We start from the raw sequence: 17,127 nt of genomic DNA, 5'->3' as shown, positions 1-17,127 counted from the left end.
AGTTCAAATACTATGTTAAATACTTTGTGTTTACCATAGGCTTTATTTTTCCTCTCCTTAGCTTACAGTTAAGAAGAGTAGGAATAAAAAAAATCTTAAAGAATATATCTGATATTTCGATATAGCTATATCAATTCTGAGAAAAAAAGACCTTTTAGAAATTGGTCTACCTGTAGTTTGCCCATGTGTGCCAAAGTCCATTAAAATGAGATCAAGAAAAAGTATGAAGAGCCAAGTTTCCAAGGGCTTGTTGTTATGCAATATGGGCCAAAACACAGCTTTTTAAAATGAAACAGATTTATTTAATAATGGAATGAACAGAACAATAGGAGTCACAGCAAGGGATAAGTGGAGAACAGGTGGCAATAAACTATAATCAGTATGCCAAATGGAGGTTGTTGATGCTAGCAGTTCACAAGTGTCTATCAGCACAGGGGCCATTATTGTTTTTCTGGAGAGGAAAATCCCTGTGCATTACATTTCTGGAAGGGCTGTGGCTGACTTGGTGATATTGTCTGGCCACAAAACACAGACTGCATTATTACCAGGAAATGCTGGGTGCAAGGACTTGTTTATTATTTCCTTTGTGTGTGTTTGTGTGTGTGTGTGTGTGTGTGTGTGTGAGGGGGTTACTGGGGATTCAATCCAGGGCCTCATGCATGTCAGACAAGAACTCTACCATTGAATGACATCCTCAGCTTGATTTTGTTTTATCAGCAGTTTATCCAGATATTTAATTTAAATATCTTTAAATTTACCCACTTGATTTTTATTCACAGAATGATGTAACTTTCATTATAATAATTTTTTTTTTTTTGAGGTAGGGTCTCATTCTGGCCCAGGCTGACCTGGAATTCACTACGTAGTCATAGGGTGGCCTTGAACTCATGGCGATCCTCCTACCTCTGCCTCCCAAGTGCTGGGATTAAAGGTGTGCGCCACCATGCCCAGCTACTATAATAAATTTTAGTCCATTTTATCACCCTATAATAGAAACTCTTTATCCATTTAGCCAATACTCCCTGTGTATTCTTTGTTAATTTTCCAGTCCTAGGTAATAACTATGGCACTTCCTATTTCTATAGATTTGTCTATTCTGGGTGTTCCATGTAAATGGAATTATATAATATGTGGTTTGGGACTGATTTCTTTCCCTTGATGGCACAATGTGAAAGCATGTGTAAGTGCTTCATTCTTTTCAACACACAGTAATATTTTCTTGTATACATATACCTCTCTTATCTATTTATCAGTTGATGAAATTCGTGGAAGTAGTAACATGATTTCTGCAGCGAAATAGCAAAATAAAAGACAAGTACTTTTAAGTTGTGTTGTAACTTGTACAGAGAATGCAATGGTTGAACAAGAGTGGAAAATTCAAATCTGAGTTGTGATGTCAATTGTTTTGGAAAGCTAATGTTTACGATCTAAGTTAAAATCTTTTATCATGTTTATAAGTACTTTCTCCTTACTCCTAAATCTCTGTTGAAGCCAATCCCTGATACCTTTCATGTAAGCTGTACTGAAGGTAGGTAGAAGAAATCAGGGAAGCAAAGGCTGTCTTCCATGTTTGGGCTGACACCAGTAAACAAGAATGATAAGAATTGCAGAAAACAAAGATGGTAACAAGAATTTGTCAGAAACACTCAAGAAAATCTAGTTATGTCACAGAATTCTTCAGGAAGGTATTGGACATCCCACAGATCATGAAGTTCCAGTAATAATGACATCTCTTGAGTATACAATTGTGGTTGTGGCTGAGCATTCATTGACTTACATTTGGTTTGGGAAAGAGGAGGAGAACATACAAGGAGAATGAAGATAATTGTCCACAGATTTTGTCATTTTCAAAGCCACTGTCAAAAAATCACTATAGTCTTCAGAAGATAATTCCTACATCTTTCTTTCTATCTTATCAGAGTGTAGACATGGTCTTCTGCTCTAGGTGATGTTAGGGACTCTAGATCAGATGAGGCAGAGGGCAAGCTTGCCCTTTTAGAAGTTGGGGAGAATGTATGGAAGAATGTTGAAGGTCAGATATGGATATCTTAGAAAGGGAGGAGTTTTAGTTATGGTAAACAGCACTAAGGGCAGAGGAGCTTCTGGAGCGAGATTTTCTTCCCCTATTTTCTTTTAGAGATTTTCAATAAATTTTGGGACACAGCCACATGTACTTAACATTGATAACGACATAAGGTAAGACAGTGGTGGACTTAAGTTTAGATCTCCTTTATGGTGTGGAATCTGAGTATATTTCCAGCCAGCCTCCCAAAAAGGATCCTCCTTAACACTGCAGGCTCTGGAGCCAGGAGCCTGATGGTAGATGAGACAGGGTCAGTGGTAGGTAGCCAACCAGAGTTGATGTGATGCAGATCCAGAAGGGAGAAGTGGGTATGAGCTTGCCAAACACTTGCCATCAGAACAGTTTGCTGCAGTCTGTCTGAACTGTTATCAAGGAAGTGCTTAATGAATTGAATTGAGCTTCTATCATATCTCTATCTTTCTATCTTTCACCTACCAGTCAATCTACCTGTCCACCTACCTGTTTCCCTAAGCATGTTCCTGACATAACCATCTACCTATGCTTTGCATATCAAGTAAGATAAAATAATTTTTTTTCTCTGTGAATCACAATTATGAGACCTAGAATTTGTGTATCATTTGCATATATTTTCTGTCATTAGTGTGCCATAGTTCTGGTACTACTTTTTCCTCAATTTTTAAAGTGTTAGGGTGTAGTCAAGGAAAGCTTGTTTATCTTGTTCTTTTTGTGTTCTCTCTCTCTGTGACAGCCTGGCCTCCAATTCACCATGTGGCGGTGAATGACCTTGAACTGTTGATCCTCCTGCCCCCACCAGATGTGTACCACTGTACCCAGCTTATGCGGTAAATGGAATGAAACCCAGGGTTTCATGCATGCTAGGCAGGCATTCTACCACCTGAGTCCTATTATTTTCTCTTTTATTTGTTAATTGCCACCCTTAGCTTTATGAAACCTAAAGAAATAGGTGGCCTGCAGTGCTGGTGGACTGGTATGTAAAGGACATTCCAAAGGAGAGTTGCCTGAGACCTGAGCTTCATGTCACAATATATTGCAACACTCTGATTGTACTTAACTAGCTTTTTTTTTCTTAAAAAGATGGCATTTCTGACATTATCTTTTAACCTACTTATAGTCATTTTTCCATTTCAACCTGTTTTTCTTAGATACCTGTGGAGCAGTCAGTTTTGAAACAAGGCCTATATGTTGATTCATATAAATAGCTGGTATGGGGTCTTTGTGAAAGGTCTGTTTAGACAGGATGCTTGACTTCACATATACTTCCTTTAGGCTTTGTCTTGTGGAGATGGATAGAATAGCTTAGAATACTAATCATACTAAGTGTGATTTTACTGGTGGTGACAGTTTGGTGATGGTTGCTAGTTTGCTAGGGCTCCCATCACAAAGCATCTGAGGCTGAGCAACTTAAAGAATAAGAACAAACAACAATTTCTCAACACTATACTTCAGAAGGCTGAAAGCCCATGATCAGATTGCTACTGGTGGTTGATTTCTTTCCCAAGGCTCTCTGGTTTGTGGCTGGCTGTCTTTTCCCTTGTCCTGACATGATCTTCTTCCTCTCCTTTTTCCTAATCCCTTCATTGGAGAGGAATATGTATGTATATTTTGGCACACTGAGCCAGAAGTTTACCACAAAATACTAAAGTACTACATCTACATTTATATATGTGGTCTGTACTTATAAGAACATACTATATGTTATTTGTTTATGCATAAGGACAATTTTGTGACTTATGTATGATTTGAGCTTAAAATCTAGGCATTGGGGCTGGGAAGATGGTTCAGCTTGCCCAACCTGCTGGCCTGGCTCAGTTCCCCAGAACCCACATGAAATCAGACGCACAAAGTGGCACATGCATCTGGAGTTTATTTATAGCAGCAAGAGGCACACCATACGCATTCACTCTCTCCCCCCAAATGAACACAAAATATAAAAACTATATTTATATAAAAATATCTGGGCCTTTTACAAGGTGGCACCGCTGTTAGTTATTTCACAGAGCTTTTAGGACAAGAGTAGCTTATAGCTGAAATATAGTTGTATAGCACCTGAGCCATAGTAAAGTCCGAGACCATTTGTTTCTCTGACTGTACTAAGTCATACATATTTTTAAGACTGGCAACCATGCCCACATCAGCTATACCACTGGTGTGAGCTGTATTGTACTATCATTTCCTGCCTGAATCTTCCTGTGTTGCAAGCTTATTTTCAAACCACTATTATTTTCTCTCCTAAGAATTCACTTTCATTAAAAATATTAATGAAATTTTTGAGACTAGTTCCTACCTTACACTGTTTAATTGGATAATATACAAAGAGGTTTCTTAGAGAAATATATCCCTTTTAGTCAATCTGCTATCTGTGTCTATCAACATAAAAGAAAATACTCTATCTTAATAACTTTTTAGGCTCGTCAGATTAATTGATATTGTTTTTGAATGTAGGGAATTTGTAGAATGGAAATCTTGTCTCATTAGTGCAAAAACTCTGTGCTCTGGGCCACTTCTGTTTCATTGGCCCCTTTTGCTGCTTTTTTTCTATCTGTCTTTCTCATGTGTCCCCTGGGTTCAGATTGTAAGTCTGAATAAACATCATGGATTTGGTGCATCGGATCTTTTTTATGTGTCTAGCTCACTGATGCAATATGCAACTAGTGTTTCCAGGCTGGTACATAATCCTAGGTGAGGGACACCATCTATGTTCAGGGTCACTGAATTTTACAAGAATGGAGAATTAGATGAAAGCTCAAAGTACATTATCTGTTAGATTTTAAAACCCTCAGAATTTCAAGGGAGGCATAATCCATATGTATCTCATCTGTTTATGATTTTCTTATCAAAATGTTATGCTCTTAACCTCAGAGGTGCCCAGAACATCAGTTAAACCTTTTAAAGATGTCTCATCTGATTGTATAACAGGAAATCATGCTTTGCAACTGAAAGAGGCTCTCTTTTAAGTCCTTCATGCCTCAGTATTTAGTTGTTTTTATTACTTTCTAAGTCATGAGACTTAACATGCATGTTAATTTTCATATTAAAAATGGACTAGTGCTATGGAACTATAAAAAGAAATGAGAGGAAATAGTGGTAACTCTGTTTTGTCTTGAATTTTTTTTTTTTTTTTAAAGAAAAGGGTTTAGCCAGGTGTGATGATGCATGTTTTAGTCCCAGCACTTGGGAGGCAGAGGTAGGAGGATTGCTGTCAGTTCAAGGCCAGCCTAAGACTACCTAGTGAAGAAAATATATTTAAAAAACGGATTGGAGCTGGAGAGATGGCTTAGCAGTTAAGGTACTTACCTGCAAAGCCTAAAGACCTAGGTTTGATTCCCCAGGACCCACATAAGCCAGATGCACAAGGTAGTGCATTTGTCTGGCATTCGTTTGCAGCGGCTAAAGGCCTTGGTGTGCCCATTCTCTCTATCTGCTTTTCTCTTTCTCTGCTTCTTTCTCTTTAATAAATAAATAAAAATAAATATATATATATATATACATATATATATATATATATATATATATATATATATATATATATATACATATATTTTGGTTTTTTGAGGTAGGATCTCACTCTGATCCTGGCTGACCTGGAATTAACTCTGTCGTCTCAGGGTGGCCTTGAACTCATAGTGATCCTCCTACCTCTGCCTCCCGAGTGCTAGGATTAAAGGCATGGGCCACCACACCCGGCTTAAAATAAATATTTTTTAAAAAATAGGGCTGGAGAGATGGCTTAGCAGTTAAGTCACTTTCCTGTGAAGCCTAAGGATCCAGGTTTGATTTCCCAGTACTCATGTAAGCCAGATCCACATGGTGGCACATATGTCTGGAGTTTGTTTGCAGTGGGTGTAGGCTCTGACATGCCCATTCTCTCTCTCCCTCTCATAAGTAAAAATAAAATATTTAAAAAAAAATAGAAGAGAAAAGAAGGGCTTATTTTGGTTCCCAGTTAGAGCGTACAGTTCATCATGGCAGGAAAGTAGTGGTTATGGCTGGTACTTTCTCATTGCTGGAAAAACATCCAACCAGAAGCAGCAGCATATGGAGGCAGGGTTTATTTTATGCTTATAGAATCCAGGAGAAGCATCATCATGGTAGAAGCTGGCTCACTTCCATAGATCCCTTGTACAGAGACACAGATCAACACCAGCAAGCTCCAACAGCCAGTAAATACGAACAGCCAGAGCTTAAAACCAGCTCTTTACACACCTTAGTTAGACTAAAGGATTTGCCTCCAGTAATACTTCCTCCAGCATGCTGTTGGAGACTTAAGTAGGAAGGTTAACTTTAATCAAAAATCCCTGAGGTTATGGGGGCATACATACACATTCAAATGACTACATTTCACCCTTAGCCCAACACATATGTCCAACACATAATGGCATAAACACTTTTGTTGCAAGAAGGCATGACAAGGGGAGACTGGACCAATATAAACTTAATACCAGTGAGCTAACATCAAACATCTGCAGTTCAAGTCCAACATCCATTATCAGTGATGAAAGTCTCTGGATTTTCAATTCCACACCTCCAGTTGAGCTGAGCATCCTGAAAAAAATTCCATCTTTATCCAGTAGCACTCCATGGCAGCCATTCCCAGTCCTGGTGTATTCAAAATATCTTTGGGTCTACACTGCAAACCATGGTTCATCTTTATAGCTCCATATAATGGCCTTACTTGTTCTCCACACAGAGATTTCAACCCTGTTTTTGCCACATCTCAGCAGCAGCTGTAACTGGTTCATCTTCATACAATGGCCTTATTGTGTCTCCACACAGGGATTTCAACCTTGTTTCACTTTGTCTAGGAGTGATTCCAATATACAAAACTTTGCTGTACATCCAATAACCCCCTTTTTGTCCAGCTGTTACTATACTCCATTGTACCTGGTGGGCTACCTAATTTATTAATCTGGGGGATGGAAAATAATTAAAAAATTTTTTTGTTTATTTTTATTTATTTATTTGAGAGTGATAGACAGAAGGAGGGGGAGAGAGAGAGAGATGGAGAGAGAATGGGCACGCCAGGGCTTCCAGCCACCGCAAACGGAACTTCAGACACCTGTGCCCCCTTGTGCATCTGGCTAATGTGGGTCTTGGGGAAGTGAGCCTTGAGCCAGGGTCCTTAGGCTTCACAGGCAAGTGCTTAACCACTAAGCCATCTCTCCAGCCCGGGAACATAAATTTTAACCTTTAAAAGCAGCATACTCCTTTAGAATTATTCTTTCAAACCTCCCCCTTCTAAAAGAATGTGTATTCCTATTAACTTTGAGACCTCCATTGCTTACTCTTAGGGTATCATTTCCATTGTTTCAATTCAAAATCCTTAATGGTAGTAACCAGCTTAATAATTGAAGCTTAAATCACTTAAAACCAGTCTCTGTGCCTGTAACTTTAAACTTCCTTGAATTTTTCCTGTGATGAACTGTGCATCTTTCATAGCTGTCTGTTCCATAACTTCTACCAAGCACACCAGTCCATTACTTAAAAAAATTTTTATTATTATTATTTTTAATTAATTAATTAATTAATTAACTTGGGTGAGTGAAAGAAGAAAGAGGGAGAGAAAGAGAGATAGAGAGAGAAAGGGAGAGAATGGGCATGCCAGGGCCACCAGCCACTGCAAATGAACTCCATATGCATGTGCTACCTTCTGCATCTGGCTTACATGGGTCCTAAGGAATCAAACTGAGGTCTCTTTGCTTTGCATGCAAACACCTTAACTGCTAAGCTATCTCTCTGGCCCTTCCCCCCCCCCTTTTTTGAGGTAGGGTCTTGCTGTAGTACAGGTTGACCTGGAATGTCTCAGGGTGGCCTTGAATTCATGGCAATTTAACTTACCTCTGCTTCCTGAGTGCTGAGATTAAAGGTGTGTGCTACCATGCGTGGCCCCGTCCATTACTTTTTTTTATTGGCAGTATTTTTTACTGACAATTTCCAAATTATAAACAATAAACTATGATAATCCCCCCCACACTTTCCCCTTCACAACTTCTCTTCATCATATCCCCTCCCCCTCTCAACCAGTCTCTTTTATTTTGATGTCATGATTTTTTCCTCCTATTATACTGATCTTATGTAGGTAGTGCCAGGCACTGTGAGGTCATGAATATCCAGGGAATTTTGTGTCTGGAAGAGTTCATTTTAAGGAGTCATGTTGGACATGGTGGCACATGCCTTTAATCCTAGCACTTGGGAGGCAGAGATAGGAGGATCATTGTATTAGAAGCCACACTGAGACTACATAGATCCAGGTTAGCTTGGGCTAGAGTGAGACCCTACCTCAAAAAACCACAAAAAAGGAGTCCAATCTTTCCTTTGGCTCAGCCCATTGCTTTTAAGTTCAACTTTGATCAAACTTTATGGGCATATACAGAAGAAAGCAAACAGCATTTCTACCAATAGCCCAGTTTCAACAAAGTTCTCTCTTTCCCTTTTGAAAGTTCATAAGCAAAACCTTCACAGTCCACAATTCTCTCTGCATTTAGAATTTTCAAACTGTCATCAGAATAGCCTGTAACCTCAGCTTACAACACTGCAAGGCTTCTCCAGTCCAAAGTACCATGTCCTTCCTTGTTCCCTTTGCAAAAACTTTTCAAAAGATCACAAGCCACATGGTCAGATTCATCACAGTAATGACCCAATTTCTGGTACTGATTTTCTGTTGCAGTTACTTTTTCCTTGCTTGAACAAACACCAGCTTATGTGAGGAAAGAGTTTTTTTTTTCAGGGTAATAGAATCGAGGGGAAGCATTAACATGGTGCAAGAAGCTGGCTCATTTCCATACATCCACTGCAGAGACATACCACAAACAGCCAGCAAACATGAATAGCTAGAGCTCAAAACCAGCTCTTTATACACCTTTGAGCTAGATTAAAAGATCTGTCTCTAGTGACAACTCCTCCAGCAGGCCGCTTGAGACTTAAGTAGAAAGCTTAATTTTAATCAAAACTCTCTGAGGCTATAGGAAACATACATTCATATTCAAACACCACAGTTTTCAGCTTGAAAATTTCTATGCAAGGTTAGTCTATGTTTTATGCCTTTTTTATATGCCTATATAAACAATATTTTAAATTCTTTCAAATAGTATGGTAATATACATACATGACTAACAGAGAACAAAATTATTCATATGGGTTGAGTTATGGTAACAGATCAATGTTTCAAATGTAAAGTTTTTATAATAGTGCTTATAATAATAGTGTTAATAACTACTAAATGACATATAACATCTTTGAATTCTATTGTCTTACCCTCTTACAATAATGTTCTTGTGTGAGGTTGTATTTACAATTCACCAAAATGAGTAATATATAGTATTTTCACTTGCTGTGGTATCTTATGAGATACAGGATCAGAGAGTATAGCAGAAGGAACAATGTGACTGACTTTGATGAAGTCAAATATTTATTTTCATTTCTTGTACTTGACAAAACATCTCACAGGTAGCAGGATGCAAACCTTTAATTCCAGCACTTGGGAGGCAGAGAGGTAAGAGGATTTCTATGAGTCTGAGGCCATTCTAAGACAACATAGTGAATTCCAGCCTGCCTGGGATAGAGTGACGTGAGACCCTACCACACAAAAAAAGAAAATCTCACAAGTTCTGAATAGTGCAAAGTCAACCAATACTGTTATTAATTGACTTTCTTCTTGTATTCTGGCCTTGGAGTCACACATTAGTATGTATTTTAGTTTTGCTATGTGATTTTTTTTTTTGGGAGGGGGAGGTTTCAAGGTAGAGTTTCACTTTAGTCCAGGCTGACCTGGAATTCACACTGTATTCTCAGGGTGGCCTCAAACTCACAGTGATCCTCCTACCTCTGCCTCCCAAGTGCTGGGATTATAGGCATGTGCCACCATGCCAGGCTTGACATTGGGTTTCCAAGTAACCTCTCTGAGATGGTTTGTTAGTGTATAAAAAAGAGATATATAGAAATGATATGACTCATAGAGTATTTGAATATTAAATATAATCTCTCATGCATAGTGTCTAGATGATGGGAAGTTCTCAACACATGTTATTTGTTGTTTGTTTTATCATTACTTCTAGCAGTGAAAATAATGAATTCTCTACTCAGAAAAGATGCAGACGGGCTGGGTCTATTTTTGAATATACTTTGCTACTTGAAAACACACTATTTCTCTGAGATCCAGGTTTCATTTTTGTCTTCTTCACTGATGTTCTTTAATTGTTTACTGTTCCTGCTTAGCAGGTAATATGGCAGATGGATTTCTCTGTGACTGAATCAAGCTGTAGTTTGTCATAATGATGAATAGATTCAAATATAGATTGAAAGGCAATGCCATTTTTTAAGAGCGTCATTTCTACCTTTCTGGGTCATAATAAAAAGAAATGAACAGCAGTGCTCACCAGCCGGGTGGCATGAGTTTCAAGAAGTGAAGGCCCTTCCCTCTTCTACCCATAGGACAATTTAACAGGAAATGTTAAAGTGAGAAGTTTTCTTTTTATGAAATGAAAAGAAAAATCAAATAAAAATTTTTGCCAAGGGAGAAAGATTTGGAGAATTGTGACAAATACCTCTGGGGTCCAGATTGTTGGCACAATGAGAGAGGTTAACATGAATGGGACAATGGGAAATCAGTCATGAGCTTGAAGTGAGCCATTTGGCTTCTTAACAAAAGGGGGGAAGGACCACTATTTTAGAAAGAGAGGAGCACCCAGGGAGCTGGCAGATGGGAAGTTCCTTTATCTTAGAACAAACTGTCAAAGAGAATTAATAGACACTTTACTGGAACCTGAGAGGCATCTGAGAAACACACCTGTAGCAAGGTTTCCTTTCCCAGATAGTTGAAACAATGTGATAAAATATAGCTTTTAAGGAAATATTGGATAATATATTTTCAGCCTTTTTGAAAGCAGTAATTTTCTTCACAATTATAAACACAGGGATCTCTTGAAGTCCAAGTATCTGACTGAGGGTAAAGATACATTGTTTTCAGTATACATGCCGTTGCCATTTTCCTCTCTCAGTTGTATTAATAACACTGGAGCTATGTGCTTATTTTTATTTTTCCATGTCTCATACTGTGTGAAGGTAAATAAACTAAAATCTTTACATGATTGAGTGCTTATAAAGAAACAGAACTGGTGTTTGAAAAGCTTGCTCTGTCATTAGCTAGCTTGAAGTGTTGCCTGAACTCTGAAGAATCTGGGTTCTGTTTGTGGAAGGACTATTGGATAGGTTTGACAGTAATGTAGGGATATGTGAATTGAACAACAGATGAGTTTTTGGAAAGTGGACCCCTAATGCTCTGTGTGGTAGTCTGAGTATGTACAGTTCCCCAAAGCCTACGTGCTTGTGGTTAAGCTTCATATTTAATCCTCAGCTGGTGGAATGTTTGGGAGATAGAGCCTTACCAGAGTGTCAATGGAGTGGGCCTTGGAATTTTATAATTCATGCCAGTTTGCCAGTGCTGCAAGTTCATTCTTACAGCTTCCTCTTAGCTGACATGACAAGAGGTGAACTTCAGTTGTTTGCTATTCCATGCTTTCCCCACCATGATAAACTTCTTGAAGAGCTGAAATAAACTCTCTTCTTTCATAAGCCGCTTTTGTTCAGGTGTTTCGTCCCAGGAAGAAGAAAGTAACTGCAGCATGCCTTATGATGCTTTTCCTATAAAATGCTTACATAGATTGTGTGGTGGTTTGATTCAGGTGTCCCCCATAAACTTAGGTGTTCTGAATGCTAGCTCCCCAGCTGATGGATATTTGGGAATTAATGCCTCCTGGAGGGAGTGTATTGTTGGGGACAGGCTTATGGGCTTTATAGCCAGTTTCCCCATGCCAGTGTTTGGCACACTCTCCTGTTGCTGTGGTCCACCTTATGTTGGCCAGGGGGTGATGTCCACCCTCTGCTCATGCCATCCTTTCCCCCTGCCATCGTGGAGCTTCCCCTCGAGCCTGTGAGCCAAAATAAATCTCTTTTTCCCAGAAGCTGCTCTTTGTTGGGTGATTTCTACCAGTAATGCGAACCGGACTGCAACAGATTGCTTGCTAGATTTGGAAGTCAGCATTGTTCAGTTACCAGTAAGTGAAGTTTCCCCATTATATTAACATTTAAATGAAATTGTGGGGAAGGGGTGAATAGAGATAGGATTTAAGCAAGTACCTTACTAACAAATTTTAAGAAAAGTCAATGTTGAAAAAAATCAAAAGTTTAAAACAATCTTGTGTGTGCATATACATTTTGATGTGTGAGTGGTTGGAGATAAGGCCACAACCTAGGGCGCCCTTCCTTACCTTATACTTTATTTGCAACAGGGTCTCTTATTGTTCATCTCAGCATAAACTAATAATTGCCTGTGAGATTCTGGTGATTCTCCTGACACTACCTCTAACCCCTATCTCATCAAAGGAGAGCTGGGATTATAGACACATGTTACTGTGTCTGGCTTTACATGGGGATACGAACTCAGGTCATCATGTTTGTGCAGCAGGTGCTTTTATGCACTAAGCCATCTTCCTCCCCAGACAAAAATTTCAAAGCAAGTTCTTATTGCTCAAGATGGAATGTTCATTCATTTTGTGTTTGGGATGCAAATGGATGACAGCAGCTTTATAGGTTATTCTTCTTTTCCTTCTCTCTCTTTAGGGTGGAGAATAGAACAGAGGTCACACAAAAACAAAAATAAAGAAAGAACCCTAATAAATGTTTAGCTACCTCCAGTTTGTCAGGCATGATCATCAGACATTTGATTAATTCGCTGGCGGGAAAGAGATGTAGGGCTTAGTTGACACAGCTTGTCACTGAACTGAAGAAATACATCACTGGATTTAAAGGGATGTGGCTTTGCCAAGTAGGTTGAAAGAGATAATTTTTGTGATCACTTTGAGTTTTACAATTCTGAGATTCTGTTTCTTATGTTCAAAATGTTTGAAAGTAATTGCCAAAGTAAATTACAGATAAAGTACCCTAAAATTCCAGAAGGAATTAATGGAAAAACTCTCAGCCATATATTTCACATGTGAAGGTGAAGAAAAATATATTTAGGTTATAGGAAACTAAAGACAGGAAGATATATGTTGAGGCTGTTATAAGGAATAGGTAGTTAAGCTTTTCAAAATAAGTGCCTCCTTTTGTTTTTGGAGACATTTAGTTAAAAAAGTTGCATCTATAATAAAATACCTTAAGTAAATGGTAATCAAAGATTATTTTTGTTGTTTTTTTCTAATAAACATTTCAAAGACTACCTCTGACATACAAAAACATGAGTACATTGAAAAAAATTTGTAGAACACCACAAATTATAAGCAAAGAAAATAAACTCACTTGTAATTTTAACTTGCAGAGATAATTACTGTTCTTATCTTGATATTTTAGTGTACTTCCTTCTAATCTTTACTTTATGCATTAATATGCATGTCTTTCTATAATTATGCTCATGACCTGTTTTAGCACTTGCTATGTTGTTCAAAATGGATCTTGCCTGACTCGTTGTGGGAATATGGCATTCCATCCTCCCCAGCAGGATTTGTCAGGGATTACTTTTGTCCCTAATGGTACTTTTAACTGTTACAGGAGGAAGTGGATGCTAAGGTGGGGTCCTATTAGGAATATTTGTTAAGATATGGTGAGAACGGGGCCTGAGGAGATGGCTCAGTGGTTAAAAGCACTTGCTTGCAAAGCGTGCAGGCCTAGGTTCAATTCCCTAGTACCAATGTAAAGCCACACAAAGTGGTCCATGAATCTGGAGTCTGTTTCTAATGGCAGGAGGTCCTCACAGCTCATACACATTCTCACTCTTCCACAAATTAAAAAAAAATGTATTTAAAAAGATATTGTGAGAGATTTTTACCCAGAGACTTTTCACTGCACATGACATGATAGGTTCCTGGATGGCACTACCTGAACATAGTATTGGATTTGGCATGGAGCTGATGTTCATTTGTCTTGAATTGAACTTTTAGGGTAGATGAGTCTTTTGAAGGAAGGGCAGTTGCAGAAAATCTTTTCTACTGGGAACAAGGGAACCTTTTATACATGTGAAAATTTCTGACCCATGGCACATTTCAGCACATGAGTTATCACTAGAGGAATGCAAGCTTATTGAAGCTGAGGCCTACAGAAGTTCATGGCAATGTATTTTTTTTCTTTCATGGCAATGTATTTTTAAGTGGGTGTTAATTAAAAACAAACATGATACATCAAAATTGTTCTCCCAAGGATAGTACTGAATATAAAAAAAAGCAAATTTAGTTTAAAGACAAATACTAGGGAAACAATTAGACACGAGTGTTATGAGAATGTGGCAAAAATAAAGAAATTTGAACTTACATGACAAATATTTAGAAACACCATTCTACCAGATCCCTTAGACTTGATATGAGATGTGAACATTCTCCTTTCTTTCTTAATTCCTTTTATGTAGGAGCAGATGCTTCATTTCTTCTTTTAAAAAATTAACTTGTTTTTATCCATTCTTAATTCACAGATAAAGTTGGTTACACACACACACACACACACACACACACACACAGAGGAATGTTTAAATAAGCTAATTAATGTGTCAGTTGCCTCATACCTGTCATTTTTTTTTTTTTTTTTTTGGTTTTTTGAGGTAGGGTCTCATTCTGGTCCAGGCTGACCTGGAATTAACTCTGTCATCTCAGGGTGGCCTTGAACTTATGGCAATCCTCCTACCTCTGCCTCCCGAGTCCTGGGATTAAAGGTGTGCACCACCACGCCTGGCTTATACCTGTCATTTTTGGAGGTGAGAATATTTAAATCTACTCTCAGCACTTTTCTTTTTTCTTTTCTTTTTGTTTTTTAACATGTGATGTCATTTTGTTGTAACACTTACGAACAGGATGAATAGGAAGAAAGGAAAGGGGCAAGGTGTGGGATGTTAAGAACCTCAGAGCCACAAAAAAAAAAAAAAAAAAAGAACCTCAGATCCTGCGGGTGCAGTCTCTGGAACAACCACCAGATGGTGCCAGATAAGGCTGCACAGACCTCTCCCTCTCCAGGATGCTGGTTCAGGGCTGGGTTCTGGACTTCTGTTCCTGGTTCCAGAGCTGGGGACCTGGGAACTCCCTTAGTCCAGGGTTCCCAGACCCCAGGGCCTGGTCTCAGTGGACCCCATATGTGGAAGTGTAGTTCTATTAGCCCAGTCTGGGACTGGGTCCAGCCCAGCCAATGGGGCAGAAGGTCAGCACCTGGGTCTTTCTCTAGCTGCTGGGGCAGTGGGTGGCAGGATGGGCTCAAAGCCAGCTTTTTTTTACGCAAAAGTTCCGAGTAATCCGCCACCAGAAGTCGCGACTACGGCTGCTGAGAGCTACCTCAGCTGCCTCCTGGAAGACAGCTTGGATGTTGTTATGAAGTCGGGCAGAACATTCAAGATAAGCCACTGCGCCCACAGATCTTGCCATACCTTGGCCCCTGTGGTAGGTCACGGGCTCCAACCCACTTTTCCGCAGCTTGTTCACCAGCACCTTATCCTTGCGCAGGTCCGTCTTGCAGCCCACGACAGTGATGGGCACTCCCTTGCAGAAGTGCGTCACCTCCGGGTACCACCTGCCAGAGACGTTGTCAAAGCTGTTTGGACTGGTGACGTCAAAGCAGAGGAGTAGGACGCTGGCATCAGGGTAGAACAGGGGCCGAAGGCGGTCATAGTCATCTTGCCCTGCTGTGTCCCAGATTTGGAGTTGAACAGGTTTACCCTTCACGTGCAGGTTGACGGTGTACCGCTCAAACATTGTCGGGGTGTAGCTCTTGGAGAAGGCCCCGAGAAGACCATGAGCAGCGACGTCTTCCCGCAGCCCCCGTCGCCCACCACGACCACTTTGACGATGCGCCCGCCGGGCGACGCCTCCTCGCCCTCGGCCTGGGCCGCCTTCATCCCTGGCGGAGGACCCGGCGGGCCGGGCCGGAGCAGCGGGGTGGCGGGCTGCGTCGCGGGGCTGGCCCGGCGGGGCAGGAATGACAGCACTTTTCATACAAGTAATCTATTGCCATTATCTACAGTTACTGTCTTGTACAATAGCACTCTTGTACTTATGAAAATTTGCATCCTTTGACCGATGTTGTAGTTACTTTCATGTTTCTGGGACAAACACTCCACCAGAAGGAGCTTAAAGGAGGGAAGTGTTTATTCTGGCTTATAGAGTCTAGGGAGAGCTGCGTCATGGGGGAGGAAGCTGGCTCACTTCCATACATCCATAGCAGAGACAGAGGAGCCAACACCAGCAAGTACAAACAGCAAGAGCTCAAACTGGCTCTCTACAACACCTAGCAGGACTAAACTCAAGATTTGCCCCAGTGATGCGCCTCTAACAGGGCTCTGCCTAGAGACTTAAGAAGGAAGATTAATCTTAATCAAAACGATATCGGCTGGGAGGCAGAGGTAGGCGGATCACCGTGTTTGAGGCCACCCTGAGACTCATTCCAGGTCAGCCTGAGCTACCTCGAAAAACCAAAAAAAAAAAAAAAAAAAAAAAAGATCTAAGTCTATGGGGCCATTTCATTCAGATCATCACAGGCAACATCTGCCCAATCCCTGCCTCCTATCTCCTAGTTTTTGGAAGCTATTATTTCATTCTCTGTTTCTATGTATTCAGCTTCTTAAATTTCTACATATAAATGAGGTTATATGGTGTTTGTATTTCTGTGCCTGGTTTATTTTACTTAGTAACATATCTTCCAGGCTCATCCAGTCTGTCAGAAATGACAAGATTTCCTTTTTTTTTTTTTTAAAAAAAATTATTTATTTATTTATTTACTTGAGAGCGACTGAGAGAGAAAGAGGCAGATAGAAAGAGCGGGAGAATGGGTGTGCCAGGGCCTCCAGCCACTGCAAACGAACTCCAGATGTTTGTGCCCTCTTGTGCATCTGGCTAATGTGGGTCCTGGGGAATCGAGCCTCAAACCGGGCTCCTTAGGCTTCACAGGCAAGTGCTTAATGGCTAAACCACCTCTCCAGCCCAAGATTTCCTTTTTGTGACTTCTTTGCCAGCATAGACTACATTGTCCTTATCCACTAACTGACACTTGGATCAATTCATACATGGGCTATTGTTAACACTTTTGTTGATTCAAATATA

General features: G+C 39.9%; 1 pseudogene; it reads right to left on the bottom strand.

Moving 5' to 3' along the window:
• Positions 1 to 15,397: 15,397 nt before the first annotated feature.
• On the bottom strand, positions 15,398 to 15,926 carry LOC123460202 (annotated as a pseudogene).
• Between the last annotated feature and the right edge of the window lie 1,201 nt (positions 15,927 to 17,127).

The sequence above is a fragment of the Jaculus jaculus genome, chromosome 4 (assembly GCF_020740685.1).
Source record: "Jaculus jaculus isolate mJacJac1 chromosome 4, mJacJac1.mat.Y.cur, whole genome shotgun sequence".
NCBI classification, from domain to species: Eukaryota; Metazoa; Chordata; class Mammalia; order Rodentia; family Dipodidae; genus Jaculus; species Jaculus jaculus.
The sequence above is the reverse complement of the archived record's forward strand: the minus strand, read 5'-3'. Positions and strand labels throughout refer to the sequence as shown.